This window comes from Pseudophryne corroboree, chromosome 6, assembly GCF_028390025.1.
Source record: "Pseudophryne corroboree isolate aPseCor3 chromosome 6, aPseCor3.hap2, whole genome shotgun sequence".
Classification (NCBI taxonomy): Eukaryota; Metazoa; Chordata; class Amphibia; order Anura; family Myobatrachidae; genus Pseudophryne; species Pseudophryne corroboree.
Window position 1 is genome coordinate 572,038,901 of NC_086449.1, and position 13,816 is coordinate 572,052,716.

Here is a 13,816-nt window from a genome sequence, read left to right on the forward strand (position 1 = left end):
CCCTCTGTGCATCCCTCATGTATAAAAGTGCGTCTTTTATATGCTCTACGTTTAGCAAAATAGTGTCCCTGTCTAGGGTATCTATATTTTCTGACAGGGAATCTGACCACGCAGCAGCAGCGCTGCACATCCAGGCTGAAGCTATAGCCGGTCTCAGTATCACACCCGTGTGTGTATATATAGATTTCAGGATAGCCTCCTGCTTTCTATCAGCAGATTCCTTCAGGGCGGCCGTATCCGGAGACGGTAGTGCCACCTTCTTTGACAAGCGTGTGAGCGCTTTATCCACCCTAGGGGATGTTTCCCAGCGTGACCTATCCTCTGGCGGGAAAGGGTACGCCATTAGTAACCTCTTAGAAATTACCATCTTTTTATCAGGGGAAGCCCACGCTTCTTCACACACTTCATTTAACTCTTCAGATGGAGGAAAAGCTACTGGTAGTTTTTTCTCTCCAAACATTATACCCTTTTTTGTGGTACCGGGGGTAACATCAGAAATGTGCAACACATTTTTCATTGCCTCAATCATGTAACTTGTGGCCCTACTGGAAGTTACATTAGTCTCTTCGTCGTCGACACTGGAGTCAGTATCCGTGTCGACATCTGTGTCAACCATCTGAGGTAGCGGGCGTTTTAGAGCCCCTGATGGTTTTTGAGACGCCTGGGCAGGCACAGGCTGAGAAGCCGGCTTTCCCACATTAGGTATGTCGTCAAACCTTTTATGTAAGGAGTCGACACTATCACGTAATTCCTTCCACAGCACCATCCACTCAGGTGTCGACCCCGCAGGGGGTGACATCACATTTACAGGCATCTGCTCCGCCTCCACATAAGCCTTCTCATCAAACATGTCGACACAGCCGTACAGACACACCGCAAACACACAGGGAATGCTCTGACAGAGGACAGGACCCCACAAAGCCCTTTGGGGAGACAGAGAGAGAGTATGCCAGCACACACCAGAGCGCTATATAACACTGGGATCCCACTATCAATGAGTGTTTTCCCTATAGCTGTGTGTATAATAGATAGATAGATACTATCTATCTATCTATACTGCGCCTAAATTTAGTGCCCCCCTCTCTCTTTTTTACCCTTCTGTAGTATTCTCAGACTGCAGGGGAGAGCCAGGGAGCTTCCTTCCAGCGGAACTGTGAGGGAAAAATGGCGCCAGTGTGCTGAGGGAGAAGCCCCGCCCCCTTTTCGGCGGACTTTCTCCCGCTTTTTCTGTGATACTGGCAGGGGTAATTTTACATCTATATAGCCTCTGGGACTATATATGATGTATATTTTGCCAGCCAAGGTGTTATTTATTGCCCTCAGGGCGCCCCCCCCAGCGCCCTGCACCCATCAGTGACCGAAGTGTGAGGTGTACATGAGGAGCAATGGCGCACAGCTGCAGTGCTGTGCGCTACCTTGGTGAAGACCGAAGTCTTCTGCCGCCGATTTTCCGGACCTTCTTCATGCTTCTGGCTCTGTAAGGGGGACGGCGGCGCGGCTCCGGGAACGAACACCAAGGTCGGGTCCTGCGGTCGATCCCTCTGGAGCTAATGGTGTCCAGTAGCCTAAGAAGCTGAAACTACCACCTGTTATGTAGGTTCGCTTCTTCTCCCCTTAGTCCCTCGCTGCAGTGAGTCTGTTGCCAGCAGATCTCACTGAAAATAAAAAACCTAAATATACTTTCTTTCTAGGTGCTCAGGAGAGCCCCTAGTGTGCATCCAGCTCAGCCGGGCACAAGAATCTAACTGAGGTCTGGAGGAGGGTTTTAGTGGGAGGAGACAGTGCACACCAGTAGTCTAAAAGCTTTCTTTATAGTTGTGCCCAGTCTCCTGCGGAGCCGCTAATCCCCATGGTCCTTACGGAGTCCCCAGCATCCACTTAGGACGTTCGAGAAAAAGTTTCTCTCACGGTGTGCGTGTCCTGTTTTTATTTGGGTATTTTTTTTCCAGTAGAACTACAGGTACCAGCGGGCCCGTTTTTCTCCCGCATGCTGGTACTTGTGGTTCTCCAAGTACAAGCTTGCGGGGGAGGCTTCCTGGGACTTGTAGTACTACTGGGAAAAACAATATTACAATTTTCTCAAGGCTATCAGCCCCCCATCCGCAGCCCTTGGATGGGGGGGGGGGGGACACAGCCTCGGGCTTCACCCCTGGCCCTTGGGTGGCTGGACCCCTTGATTGAAGGGGTCCCCACTCCCCCAGGGTACCCCGGCCAGGGGTGATTAGTTGGATATTTAATGCCATGGCCGCAGGGCGCTGTATAAAAGTGACCCCCGGCTGTGGCATTATCTGTCCAGCTAGTGGAGCCCGATGCTGGTGTAAAAAATACGGGGGACCCCTACTCTTTGTCCCCCGTATTTTTTGCACCAGGCGCAGAGCCTGGTGCTTGTTTTAAAAATACGGGGGATCCCCTGTCATTCTCCCCCCCCCCCCCCCGGATTTTTAGAACCAGGACCGGTTCGAAGAGCCCGAGGCTGGTTATGCATTGGAGGGGGGAACCCCACGCAATTTTTTTCGTGTTTTTTACAGTTTTTTCCGGTTTTTAAAAAATCGGATCAAAATCCGTCAAATCGGCCATTTTTCGACAGCGGGACTGTCGAATCAGTTTTGTATTGAACATGTTGAATTCTGGCACCCACTTGCCGGAATTCGACGGTCGAATTGTGTCAAATTAAAAAACGGGCGAAAAATTGCCACGATTCGCCGGTAATTGCATATACCCCAATGTCTTTTTGAAATAGATATAAAAAAATTAGATTGAGTTATAAAATAGAAAAATTCATAACTGAAATGCAATTTATAAAGTACATATATTATTTTACCTTTTCACACATTTTAAATATTTTTTTAATTAAGTGCAATACCTGAGCAATAAAAACAATAAAAAAAAATTTGCAGCCATGTGCATACTGCTTATTTTATTTTAACTTCCTGGGAGACCTTAGTTTTTTGTTTTTAAACCAATAAAGTTTTTTGTTTTTTTTAAATATAAAAGAGGAAGTTGGCTAAACCAGTGCCATCCTTGATAAAGGGCGTGAAACACCTGAAACGCGTTGGTAGCACTGCCAGCCATATCTTCAGGTAGTGAACTGAAAATCACTGAGCACGCTGCCGAGCAATTTCAAGCCTCCACACAGACCGGGACTCGCGCCATCACATCGCGCTGTACGGTGCACAAAAGCAAGGAGGCCAGCCGGAGCGGGGAACCAGCCGGAGGAGTCCACAACCATCCCACCAACACCACAGAGAAAGGTGGGTAGTATAGGGAAAGTTAGGGCACAGGACTTTTTCATTATATCCTGCCCCTCCTGATACGGTAAAAATTAAAACTGAACCCACACAGAGACCTGGAGATCACAAAAAAATAAATCTATCTATCATAAAAGGGCTGTATACATTTTAAACTAACCTTTTTTTCCTTCACAGGTATTGCACATATTTAAAATGGCTACATCATCACTATTTAGCAACAATTGTTGCAACACATATTGAACATACACTGTCTCAAGCGCTCTGCAATTTTATATTTAAGAGGCCAGGGCTCGTCGAGGGACATTGCTAGGAGGTCCGCACACCAGGCCCTGCGTGGTCAATCTGGGGCAATCAGAATTGCCTGAACTCTTTCCCTTTTTAGAACTCTGGGAATGAGAGGAGTTGGAGGAAAGAAGCAGATCAACTTGTAAACCCATGGCATCGTCAGAGCATCCCCTGCTGCAGCCTATGGATCACTTGTCCTGGAACAGTAGCGACGCAGCTATTTGTTGAGCCGAGAAACCATCATGTCTCTCAGTGAAAACACCCCAAATATAAGGTTTTGCGCTGACCTGCTGATGGTTCTTGTTAATAATTTCCTTATCTTACTCTCATATGTGGTACAATCCACTGTTCCGAATGCCCTGCCGCTACCCCCCAAGGAGATATTTGCACAAATCTCCTCAAATGGACAAAAACAATATACAAGTAGATGGTGGCGCGGCTGGGAATTTCAGAAATGTGGACCAATTATTATTACAATAAGCAGCATAAATTGTAAATTTGAAAAAGGTTTTTTAATTTTTCTAATAAAATCACACATAAAAAATCATGATGTACATCATATTTAAATCATTTCTCAATGGCCAATTCTTAATTTCTATCAGGTCATTTAGCTTAAATGATCATTATAAAGGAATAACTTCCAATATGCAATGAAAAAGAAACAAAAATAAAAGAAAATCACAATATAGTCTCTCAATGAGGTGCCGGCACCCTAAGCGGTTTTCCAATCTAATAGTTGATATCCCGGTAAAAGTTTTTTTTTTTTTTTCCCTAGCTGACAAATAGCAATCTGTACATTGGAGATTCCCTCTTTGAAATAATTACTGTTGTAATGTAGGTGCTGTTCCCTTTAGCCAGTTCCTTGATCTAATTTCCACACATTGTGCAGTGTGTGTTTTCCACAGTATACCTGCGTCTCCCCGGATTTGATCCTTCCCGTCCACTCTGCTGGCTATGCCAGTGTCTTACAGCATTGGTGGTCGGTGGAAGTACGGGTTTGGTCTCTCCTTTCCCCGGAGGTTCACGTTCTCCTGCGGCAAGGGAACAGTCTGACGTCAGTAGTGGAAATTTCTCCGTGTAGCCCCTTCGTATGACGTGTTTCTCCGCCTCGTCTCTCGGCGGCTTCCTCAGATACCTGTGAAAGGAGAGAGACCAAACCCATGATCATTTAAGCTAAATGACCTGATAGGATTTAAATATGATGTACATCATGATTTTTTTAGGTGTGATTTTATTCGAAAAATTAAAAAACCTTTTTTAAATTTACAATTTATGCTGCTTATTGTAATAATAATTGGTCCACATTTCTGAAATTCCCAGCCGCGCCACCATCTACTTGTATATTGTTTATGTCTCTGTGGGCAGTCCCACCGATGAACCACTTGCGGGTGAAGGCCCCATTCCCCTGGGCGCAGATAGTGTCTGCTGAGGAAGTCTGCTTCCCAATTGTCCGCTCTCGGAATGAATATGGCAGACATGGCCCTGGCATTGCATTCCACCCAGAGGAGCATCCGGGACACCTCGTGCATTGCAGCCCTGCTTTTTGCTCCTCCATGTTGGTTTATGTAGGCCACCGCCGTGGCGTTGTCGGACTGAACCTATACGGCCTGGTGTTGAAGGAAAGGAGGAGGAGGCCTGTAGAAAGGCATTGGAAAAAATAAGAATTTACTTACCGATAATTCTATTTCTCGTAGTCCGTAGTGGATGCTGGGACTCCGTCAGGACCATGGGGAATAGCGGCTCCGCAGGAGACAGGGTACAAAAGTAAAAGCTTTAGGATCAGGTGGTGTGCACTGGCTCCTCCCCCTATGACCCTCCTCTAAGCCTCAGTTAGGATACTGTGCCCGGACGAGCGTACACAATAAGGAAGGATTTTGAATCCCGGGTAAGACTCATACCAGCCACACCAATCACACTGTACAACCTGTGATCTGAACCCAGTTAACAGCATGATAACAGCGGAGCCTCTGAAAAGATGGCTCACAACAATAATAACCCGATTTTTGTAACAATAACTATGTACAAGTATTGCAGACAATCCGCACTTGGGATGGGCGCCCAGCATCCACTACGGACTACGAGAAATAGAATTATCGGTAAGTAAATTCTTATTTTCTCTGACGTCCTAGTGGATGCTGGGACTCTGTCAGGACCATGGGGATTATACCAAAGCTCCCAAACGGGCGGGAGAGTGCGGATGACTCTGCAGCACCGAATGAGAGAACTCCAGGTCCTCCTCAGCCAGGGTATCAAATTTGTAGAATTTTGCAAACGTGTTTGCTCCTGACCAAGTAGCAGCTCGGCAAAGTTGTAAAGCCGAGACCCCTCGGGCAGCCGCCCAAGATGAGCCCACCTTCCTTGTGAAATGGGCATTTACATATTTTGGCTGTGGCAGGCCTGCCACAGAATGTGCAAGCTGAATTGTACTACACATCCAACTAGCAATCGTCTGCTTAGAAGCAAGAGCACCCAGTTTGTTGGGTGCATACAGGATAACAGCAAGTCAGTTTTCCTGACTCCAGCCGTCCTGGAAACCTATATTTTCAGGGCCCTGACAACATCTAGCAACTTGAAGTCCTCCAAGTCCCTAATAGCCGCAGGTACCACAATAAACTGGTTCAGGTGAAACGCTGACACCACCTTAGGGAGAAACTGGGGTCGAGTCCGCAGCTCTGCCCTGTCCGAATGGACAATCAGATATGGGCTTTTGTGAGACAAAGCCACCAATTCTGAACTCGCCTGGCCGAGGCCAGGGCCAACCGCATGGTCACTTTTCATGTGAGATATTTCAAATCCACAGATTTGAGCGGTTTAAAATGTGATTTGAGGAATCCCAGAACTACGTTGAGATCCCACAGTGCCACTGGAGGCACAAAAGAGGGTTGTATATGCAGTACTCCCTTGACAAACTTCTGGACTACAGGAAGTGAAGCCAATTCTTTCTGGAAGAAAATTGACAGGGCCGAAATTTGAACCTTAATGGACCCCAATTTGAGGCCCATAGACACTCCTGTTTGCAGGAAATGCAGGAATCGACCGAGTTGAAATTTCTTCGTGGGGCCTTCCTGGCCTCACACCACGCAACATATTTTCGCCACATGTGGTGATAATGTTGTGCGGTCACCTCCTTCCTGGCTTTGACCAGGGTAGGAATGACCTCTTCCGGAATGCCTTTTTCCTTTAGGATCCGGCGTTCCACCGCCATGCCGTCAAACGCAGCCGCGGTAAGTCTTGGAACAGACATGGTACTTGCTGAAGCAAGTCCCTTCTTAGCGGCAGAGGCCATGAGTGCTCTGTGAGCATTTCTTGAAGTTCCGGGTACCATGTCCTTCTTGGGCAATCCGGAGCCACGAGTATAGTTCTTACTCCTCTACGTCTTATAATTCTCAGTACCTTGGGTATGAGAAGCAGAGGAGGGAACACATACACCGACTGGTACACCCACTGTGTTACCAGAACGTCCACAGCTATTGCCTGAGGGTCTCTTGACCTGGCGCAATACCTGTCCAGTTTTTTGTTCAGGCGGGACGCCATCATGTCCACCTTTGGTCTTTCCCAACGGTTCACAATCATGTGGAAGACTTCCCGATGAAGTCCCCACTCTCCCGGGTGGAGGTCGTGCCTGCTGAGGAAGTCTGCTTCCCAGTTGTCCACTCCCGGAATGAACACTGCGGACAGTGCTATCCCATGATTTTCCGCCCAGCGAAGAATCTTTGCAGTTTCTGCCATTTCCCTCCTGCTTCTTGTGCCGCCGTCTGTTTACGTGGGCGACTGCCGTGATGTTGTCCCACTGGATCAATACCGGCTGACCTTGAAGCAGAGGTCTTGCTAAGCTTAGAGCATTGTTTTATGTGGAGAGAAGTCTCCAGACTTGATCACACTCCCTGGAAAAAAAAATTTTTTTTTTTTTCCCTGTGTGACTGCTCCCCAGCCTCTCCGGCTGGCATCCGTGGTCACCAGGACCCAGTCCTGAATGCCGAATCTGCGGCCCTTTAGTAGATGAGCACTCTGCAGCCACCGCAGAAGAAACACCCTTGTCCTTGGAGACAGGGTTATCCGCTGATGCATCTGAAGATGCGATCCGGACCATTTTTCCAGCAGATCCCACTGAAAAGTTCTTGCGTGAAATCTGCCGAATGGAATCGCTTCGTAAGAAGCCACCATTTTTCCCAGGACCCTTGTGCAATGATGCACTGACACTTTTCCTGGTTTTAGGAGGTTCCTGACTAGCTCGGATAACTCCCTTGCTTTCTTCTCCGGGAGAAACACTTTTCTGGACTGTGTCCAGAATCATCCCTAGGAACAGCAAATTGTCGTCGGAAACAGCCGCGGTTTTGGAATATTTAGAATCCACCCGTGCTGTCGTAGAACTACTTGAGATAGTGCTACTCCGACCTCCAACTGTTCTCTGGACCTTGCCCTTATCAGGATATCGTCCATTTTCTTTGAAGAAGAATCATCATTTCGGCCATTACCTTGGTAAAGACCCGGGGTGCCGTGGACAATCCAACCGGCATCGTCTGAAACGGATAGTGACAGTTCTGTACCACGAACCTGAGGTACCCTTGGTGAGAAGGGCAAATTGGGACATGGAGGAAGCATCCCTGATGTCCCGGGACACCATATAGTCCCCTTCTTCCTGGTTCGCTATCACTGCTCTGAGTGACTCCATCTTGATTTGAACCTTTGTATGTAAGTGTTCAAATATTTCAGATTTAGAATAGGTCTCACCGAGCCGTCTGGCTTCAGTACCACAATATAGTGTGGAATAATACCCCTTTCCTTGTTGTAGGAGGGGTACTTTGATTATCACCTGCTGGGAATACAGCTTGTGAATTGTTTCCAATACTGCCTCCCTGTCGGAGGGAGACGTTGGTAAAGCAGACTTCAGGAACCTGCGAGGGGGAGACGTCTCGAATTTCCAATCAGTACCCTTGGGATACTACTTGTAGGATCCAGGGGTCCTGTACGGCCCCAGCGTCATGCTGAGGACTTGGCAGAAGCGGTGGAGGGCTTCTGTTCTTGGGAATGGGCTGCCTGCTGCAGTCTTCTTCCCTTTCCTCTATCCCTGGGCAGATATGACTGGCCTTTTGCCCGCTTGCCCTTATGGGGACGAAAGGACTGAGGCTGAAAAGACGGTGTCTTTTTCTGCTTAGATGTGACTTAGGGTAAAAAAGGTGGATTTTCCAGCTGTTGCCGTGGCCACCAGGTCCGATGGACCGACCCCATATAACTCCTCCCCTTTATACGGCAATACTTCCATGTGCCGTTTGGAATCTGCATCACCTGACCACTGTCGTGTCCATAAACATCTTCTGGCAGATATGGACATCGCACTTACTCTTGATGCCAGAGTGCAAATATGTGCTCTATAGTCAATAAAATACTGTCCCTGTCAAGGGTATCAATATTTTCAGTCAGGGAATCCGACCAAGCCACCCCAGCGCTGCACATCCAGGCTGAGGCGATAGCTGGTCGCAGTATAACACCAGTATGTGTGTATATACTTTTTAGGATATTTTCCAGCCTCCTATCAGCTGGCTCCTTGAGGGCGGCCGTATCTGGAGACGGTAACGCCACTTGTTTTGATAAGCGTATGAGCGCCTTATCCACCCTAAGGGGTGTTTCCCAACGCGCCCTAACTTCTGGCGGGAAAGGGTATACCGCCAATAATTTTCTATCGGGGGAAACCCACGCATCATCACACACTTCATTTAATTTATCTGATTCAGGAAAAACTACATGTAGTTTTTTCACACCCACATAATACCCTTTTTTGTGGTACTTGTAGTATCAGAAATATGTAACACCTCCTTCATTGCCCTTAACATGTAACGTTTGGCCCTAAAGGAAAATATGTTTGTTTCTTCACCGTCGACACTGGAGTCAGTGTCCGTGTCTATGTCGACCGACTGAGGTAAATGGGCGTTTTAAAGCCCCTGACGGTGTTTGAGACGCCTGGACAGGTACTAATTTGTTTGCCGGCCGTCTCATGTCGTCAACCGACCTTGAAGCGTGTTGACATTATCACGTAATTCCTTAAATAAGCCACCCATTCCGGTGTCGACTCCCTAGAGAGTGACATCACCATTACAGGCAATTGCTCCGCCTCCTCACCAACATCGTCCTCATACATGTCGACACACACGTACCGACACACAGCACACACACAGGGAATGCTCTGATAGAGGACAGGACCCCACTAGCCCTTTGGGGAGACAGAGGGAGAGTTTGCCAGCACACACCAAAACGCTATAATTATACAGGGACAACCTTTATATAAGTGTTTTCCCTTATAGCATCTTAATATATAATCATATCGCCAAATAAGTGCCCCCCCCCTCTCTGTTTTAACCCTGTTTCTGTAGTGCAGTGCAGGGGAGAGCCTGGGAGCCTTCCCACCAGCAGTTCTGTGAGGGAAAATGGCGCTGTGTGCTGAGGAGATAGGCCCCGCCCCCTATTCCGGCGGGCTCTTCTCCCGGTTTTTCTGAGACCTGGCAGGGGTGAAATACATCCATATAGCCTCAGGGACTATATGTGATGTATTCTTTTTAGCCAGAAAAGGTATTAACATTGCTGCCCAGGGCGCCCCCCCCAGCGCCCTGCACCCTCAGTGACCGTTGGTGTGAAGTGTGCTGAGAGCAATGGCGCACAGCTGCAGTGCTGTGCGCTACCTCATGAAGACTGAAAAGCCTTCAGCCGCCGGTTTCTGGACCTCTTCTTACTTCGGCATCTGCAAGGGGGTCGGCGGCACGGCTCCGGTGACCCATCCAGGCTGTACCTGTGATCGTCCCTCTGGAGCTAGTGTCCAGTAGCCTAAGAAGCAAATCCATCCTGCACGCAGGTGAGTTCACTTCTTCTCCCCTAAGTCCCTCGTTGCAGTGAGCCTGTTGCCAGCAGGACTCACTGAAAATAAGTAAACTATCAAAACTTTTACTCTAAGCAGCTCTTTATGAGAGCCACCTAGATTGCACCCTTCTCGGCCGGGCACAAAAACCTAACTGAGGCTTGGAGGAGGGTCATAGGGGGAGGAGCCAGTGCACACCACCTGATCCTAAAGCTTTTACTTTTGTGCCCTGTCTCCTGCGGAGCCGCTATTCCCCATGGTCCTGACGGAGTCCCAGCATCCACTAGGACGTCAGAGAAATCGCCCTGAGTTCTAGAATGTTTATTGGAGGGGGAAGCTTCCCGAGGAGACCACCACCTTCCCTTAAACTGAGCCCCCTGGGTCACAGCACCCTAACCGCAGAGGCTCGCATCCATTGTCAACAGAATCCAAGCATGAATTCCGAAGTGTCAAGCTTCCACTAGGTGGGAGATCTGCAGCCACCATAATAGGGAAATCCGTGCTTTTGGTGAAAGAATCTCTGATGCATGTGTATACAAGACCCTGACCATTTGTCCAGCAGATCCAGCTGGAACGGATGGGCATGGAATCTTCTGTACTGAATTGCCTCATGGGAGGCCACCATCTTGCCCAATAGGCAAATGCAAAGATGCATCGAGATTTTTTGTGGTTTCAGCACAAAGCTAACCATAAACTGAATTGTTAAGGCCTTGTCCATAGGAAGGAACACTGAGATATTGTGACCAGTATCATCCCCAGGAACTGAAGCCACTGCAAAGGTTCCAGGTGTGACTTTTGCAGACTGAGAATCCACCCGTGAGGAGCCACATAATCAGGTTGATGCTCTCCAATAAACAAGCCCTGGACACAGCTTTTACGAGGATGCCGTCCAAGTACGGGACGATGTTTACTCACATCACACGGTGTTGTAACATCATCTCCTCCATCTGTGCCATGGAGAGACCAAAAGGCAAGGCCCGAAACTGGAAGTAGATTTCCTGCACAGCAAATCTGAGGTAAGCTTGATGAGGCGGCCATATCGGGATGTCAAGGTACGCATCTCCTTGCTATCCAGGGATACCAGGAATTTCCCTTCTTCCAGGCCAGAAATCACTGTTCCCAGATATTCCATTTTAAACTTGAACACGGGTAGGTACGGGTCTAGAGATTTGAGGTTCAAGATCGGCCGTACCGAACCATCCGGTTTCAGTACCACGAACAGGCTGGAATAAAATCCCTTGTTTCGGCGTAGAGGTGGAACTGGAACAATAACCTGCGTCTGTAGCAGTTTTTGGATGGCTTCTTGCAAGGTAACTCTTGACACAGATGAAGCTGGTAAGCCAGACTTGAAGAATCTGGAAGGAGGGAGTGTCTGAAACACCAACCGGTATCCTTGGGAGATTAGGCACTCATTCTGAGTTGATCGCTAGCTGCCGTTGTTCGCTGCGTAGCAAAGTTAAATAAACCCGGCAACACTGCGCATGCACCGCAATGCGCATGCACAGCGTACGGGTACAAAGAGCATCGTTGTTTTGCAAAGGTTCTAGCAACGCTTTCAGTCACACAGCTGATCGCAAGGAGATTGACAGGAAGTGAGTTTCTGGGTGTCAACTGACCGTTTTCTGGGAGTGTTTGGAAAAACGCAGGCGTGGCAAGGCGTTTGCTGGGCGGGTATCTGACGTCATTACCGTGTCATTCGTCTCAGCAACCATCGCACAGAATAATTAATTAACTACAGAGCTGGTCTTGTCCTGCACAAAATGTGTTTGCAGCCGCTCTGCTGCACAGGTGTTCACACTCCTACAAAGTGAAAATACACTCCCCCGTGGGCAGCGACTATCCGTTTGCACGGCTGCTAAAAGTAGCTAGCGAGCGATAAACTCTGAATGAGGGCCTAGGTCTCTCACCTAAGGGTCCCGGTAGGATTCCGCCCAAACGTGTCGGAAATATTGGAGGCGAACACCCACCTGAAAGTCCCCGTGCAGCTGGGGCCCAACCGTCAGGCGGAGGGCTTCGTTGAGGAAGAGCCTGAGCTTCGTTGAGGAAGAGCCTGAAGATTGTTCCAGGGATCCAGCGGCCGCTGGTCTGCGAGGTTTACTTAGATTTCCTCTAGCTGCGTTAGAGGCACCCTTTGCCCTGCTCCTAAATCTGGCCACATGAAAGTACTGTAGATGGGGGCCGGGGTAAGCACGTCTTGCCGGAGAAGCCGCAGATAGGTGGACTTACCTGCCGTTGCTTGTGAAATCCACTTGTTTAGTTCCTCACCAAACAAAGCCTCTCCCGTAAAGGAAAAATTCTCAACGCTCCTTTTGGAATCAGCATCCGCTGTCCACTGGTCGCAGCCACAGCGCCCTGCGAACCGACACAGCCATATCAGTGGAGCGTGAATTTATCAGGCCAATCTCCTTTATAGCCTCACTCATGAAGTCAGTGGAATCCTGAACGTGTCACAGGAGTGCGAGAAGCTCATCCTGACGCATAGCATGAAAACCCTCAATTACGTTACCAGTCCATTTAACAATGGCCCTTATGATCCAGCCACAAGCAATGGTGGGTCTCTGTGCGACTCCAACTGCAGTGTAAATGGATTGGAGTGTAGTTTCAATCTTACGATTAGAGGGTCATTTAAGGAGATGGCGGGTCATTTAAGGAGATGGCTCCAGGTACAGGCAGTACAATTTTATGTGACAGCCTGGACAATGAGGTATCCACACAGGAGGATTCTCCTATACCTTCCTATCCTCAGAGGGAAATGGAAAATAAGTTAGCAACTGCTTAGGGGTTTGAATCTCTGGTCAGGATTAACCCACGTTTCTTTAAAAAGTGTGTTTAATTCATTTGAGACAGGAAAGGTAGCAGTAGACTTAGAACCTGATGATTATTTTTTTTTAATGTAAAACCTGTCTCATTATCAGGGATATTCAGGACCTCCCTAATAGAATATATAAGGGCTTCCACACCCTAAAGGGGGGTACACACGGAGAGATCAGAGTTTAAAATCTAAGCAACCTGACTAGATTGCTTAGATTTTAAGCACAGATCTGCCGTGTGCATGCCCCCCAGCGATAGCGATGCGCGGCCCCGCACATCGCTATCGCCGGTGCTAGATTGAGCCTGCATGCAGGCTCAATCTAGCGGGTTGCTCACTTCAGAACAGTTAAGCGAGCCCCCCCCCCCCCCCCCCTTCCCAGTCATCGCTCCCCCTCGCTCAGCACATCGCGCTGTGCTGAGCGGGGGGAGAGATGTGTGCTGAGCGGTCTGTGTTAAGATCGCTCAGCACACATCTCTCCCGTCAGTACACCCCTTAACACAGAGTACTGTCTCCCTTACCAACCTCAACTTCCTCCTCCTCCAAATCTGGCAACTCAGAGTCAAATTGGAGCACATGGGGCAGTGTGCGTTTCTGTGAAACTGGCAGGTCTGAGGTCTGAAG

General features: G+C 48.5%; 1 protein-coding gene across 2 annotated transcripts in view; it reads right to left on the bottom strand.

Annotated features, from left to right (window-relative positions):
* The window catches only part of GAS2L3 (growth arrest specific 2 like 3), a 111,532-nt gene that overhangs the window by 71,245 nt on the left and 26,471 nt on the right, over positions 1–13,816 (bottom strand). Inside the window, exon 2 of one of the 2 annotated variants that reach the window (XM_063927831.1) lies at positions 4,447–4,671. The exons of the other annotated variant lie outside the window; for it this stretch is intronic. The gene's annotated coding sequence lies outside the window, so the exon portion shown is untranslated. The remainder of the gene's footprint in view (positions 1–4,446; positions 4,672–13,816) is intronic. 2 annotated transcript variants of the gene reach the window in all.